We start from the raw sequence: 3,412 nt of genomic DNA on the forward strand, positions 1-3,412 counted from the left end.
AGGAAGAAAGAGAGAGAAAAAAAGAAAAACAGGGAGGTCGATAGGAATCTAGTCGGAGACAAATATAGAGAGTGGGTTAGAGAGAGAAAGTGAGAGAAGTAGAGGGAAAGAGAAAAGAGAAAGAAAGAGGGTTTGTCGGTTGCACAAAATTAGCAAAAACGAAAGTCTGAAACTAAAATGTTTAAAATGAATGAAAACGAAAGAAAACATTATTTCCTTTTCTCTCTTTTCTTTTACTGCCTGTCTTTCTTTTTCTATCTTCCTCTCTGAGAGAGAGAGAGAGAGAGAGAGAGAGAGAGAGAGAGAGAGAGAGAGAGAAAGAGAAAGAGAAATAGAGAATGGAAAGAAAGAAAAGGATGTGTTATCTACATGACAACATTAACAAAAACAAAAGTGAAAATAAAAAGTTTTAAAAGAATGAAATCCCCCTCCCTCTCTCGCTCTCTTTATATCTATCTATCTATCTATCTATCTATCTATCTATCTATCTATCTATCTATCTATCTATCTATCTATCTCTAAAGAAAGAGAGAGGGGAGACTAAGAATCTCTTCTCTTCCCATTTTTTTTTTTTTTTTTCGAAATAGAGAACAAATCCGATTGGTAAAAAGCCCCCGTTACTCTATTTGGATGAAACGGGGCGTCATCGGTTGTCGGGCCGAAAGAAGGTGTGGGCGGACGTTGTTTGGGAGAGTAGGCGTCATCGTGAGAAACGCAGAAAGAATCAGGAGCATCCAGCTTTAAGCGCAGTCCTTCGTTTGGCAACGAAAAAGAAACGGAGGAGCCGAGAAGAGGAACAGTCGAACCGAGAGACTAGACGCGACCGCATCGAGGAAATCAGCTGTTTGAGCTACACAGCGCAAACAAAACAAAAACAAACGGTCCAACCCATTTTCCAATTCCTTCTTTTCTTTCGTCCAGAGGTGAGTTTTTCTCATTCTCTCTCTCAATCTGCTCAAGTTTTTACTTCACAGACGCGCGTCGCCCGCGGAAAACAGCGCAAATATAAAACGTAAAAAAGAAAAGAAAAGAAAAAAACTTTGACATGTTAAAAAAAAATTAAAATGGAAAGTTTTAATTCAAACTTTTTGTTTAATTCCGAAGGTTTCACGTTTGTAACAGAACAAAAAATACTTATACTAAAAGAAATTAATTTGCTGACATCTCGCGTTCACCTGACCCATTCCTCTCTCTCTCTCTCTCTCTCTCTCTCTCTCTCTCTCTCTCTCTCTCTCTCTCTCTCTCTTCCATGCACACACACTTCCTCTCTCTTTCACTTTTTCCTTCCTATCTTTTCTTCTCTTTCTTTTCTTATCCCTTATTTTTTATTTTCCTAATTTTCTCTTTATACCTTTCGTTTCCTTTTTTCAGTTTTTTCTTCCTTTTCCCTTCTCGTCCTCTCTCTTTCTTCTACCTCTTTTTCATCCCCATTCTCAGCCTTTTTCTCTTCCCTCTCTCTATTCCACTTTTCCTTTCTTTTCGTTCTTTTTCCCCTCTACTATCCTTCTCTTTCTCCTTCTTATCTCTTTCATTTTCTCTTTCGTTATTTATCCTACCCTCCTTTCTCTTTCGATATATATATATATATATATATATATATATATATATATATATATATATATATATATATATATATATATATATATATATATATGCATGCATGCACACGGGCTGCAACGATGAAATTGTCGCCCTAAAGAAAACACCACTACAACTTCTTTATTTTAAAACTTTTATGAAAAAAATCCATTCAGGTAACTTGTAGTAGTAGAGCTGACATCTATTCAATGTAGCCGCCTTCAGCCTCAATCATCGCCTCGATACGCGTCCGGAAATGGAAGCATGTCTTTTTCACAAGCGCCGACGGGAGTTCAACGAATACTCGGTGGATGGCGGCGATTAGGCTGGCTTTGGTGTTGTGGGAGGTCGTGTTGGTGATGTTCTCGACGTATGATAAAACTAAGTAGTCCAAAGGGTTCAGGTCGGGGGAGGAGGGGAGCAGTGAGAGAAGGGTACAAAGTTGTAGCCCTTCTTCTTCTGAAGCCAAACCTGGGTCTCTTTGGACTTGTGGACCAGCGTCGAAGCCTGCTGCCACACCCAGGGTCTGCCATCGGCCACCTGTTTGCACCAGGAGAACACCACACTCTTCAGCACATCCAGGTACACTTTAATGTTGACTTTTCAACCGACTTCAAAGATGTGAGGTGGCATGATGTGACCTTCATTTGAAACCACACCAAAGACCATAACCATGTCCGGAAACTTTGTTTTAATCACTCTGAGGACATCCCTATTCTTCGTAGCAATCCAGCCAGCGATGCATTTTCAGGATGTCGGCAGTGGTCCTGTTGTCATAACGTGGGTCGGTAGAGAGCATGAGTTGTATAGCGGCACATCCCTGATCTCGCTTGTTGAACATTGTGTCACTTTCAGACATGATAGAATGCTCCTATCGCTGTGCTGTGTACACAACTGGCAAATTAGTAGATGGTTTGCAACAAAAAAAGAAACCGGTTTTCATTAAAACGGAAATGGAATCATGTCGTCTTTTCTAATGCGACAATTTTATCGTTCCACTATATCTATATATATATATATATATATACATATATATATACATATATATATATATATTGTATATTTCATACATTTTTCTTTTGTCTCTTCTTCTCTCGTCTCTTTATTTTATTTCCTTCCTTTCCTCTTTAGCTCTTTCTTTTTCTTTTATTATCTCTTCTTCTCTCTGTCCTTCTTTGTCTCTCCTTCTCTTTCTCTTTTCCCCGCTTTTCTTTCCACCCTTTTCATATCCTTTTTTTTTTCTTCTCCCCTGTATATTTCCTGAATCGAGTAACAACCGGAATTTAAAAAATGGAAACATCATGACAGTTTGCGTACCATAACAATCGGATAATTTACAAAAATACAAATAAATAAATAAATAAATAAATAAATAAAATAAAAAATAAAAATAAATAAATAAATAAATAAATAAATAAATACCAACAACAACTTTGTAGTGGGAAATTGTGTTGAGTCGGTGGTGACGATTAAGTACATTTATTATTAGGTTAATCGCCGAATAATCGGTACAATTTCAAAAAACCTTATTATTGTATAAAAACATTTTTATTGAATGTGGGGGTTGGAATAAAATCCACAGACGTAGGAAAAAGTGGCAAAAATGTTTTTTAAATAAAAACAAAAAAAAAATGAATGTTATTAAAGACAAGATGAGTTACTCTTCTACCTATCTGGAAAAGTTTTTTAGTGGTTTTACTCCCTTTAAAACGTTTAATCCGTTCGAAAATCATACATATGTGAAAAAGACAAATGATGATAGCTGACTGTTAAATACGTGAAGTTTGAAAAAATGACTTAAAATTAAAAAAATTATGCAAAGTAATGCATAGGA

The 3,412-nt window shown here is 36.5% G+C and overlaps 1 protein-coding gene across 1 annotated transcript in view; it reads left to right on the plus strand.

Moving 5' to 3' along the window:
• The first annotated feature begins 502 nt into the window (after positions 1–502).
• LOC145265400 (muscle LIM protein Mlp84B-like) overlaps positions 503–3,412 on the plus strand; it is a 45,511-nt gene continuing 42,601 nt past the window's right edge. The window contains exon 1 of the mRNA XM_080121222.1: positions 503–923. The gene's annotated coding sequence lies outside the window, so the exon portion shown is untranslated. The remainder of the gene's footprint in view (positions 924–3,412) is intronic.

Source organism: Euprymna scolopes, chromosome 40, assembly GCF_053919585.1.
Source record: "Euprymna scolopes isolate OS-2025 chromosome 40, ASM5391958v1, whole genome shotgun sequence".
NCBI classification, from domain to species: Eukaryota; Metazoa; Mollusca; class Cephalopoda; order Sepiida; family Sepiolidae; genus Euprymna; species Euprymna scolopes.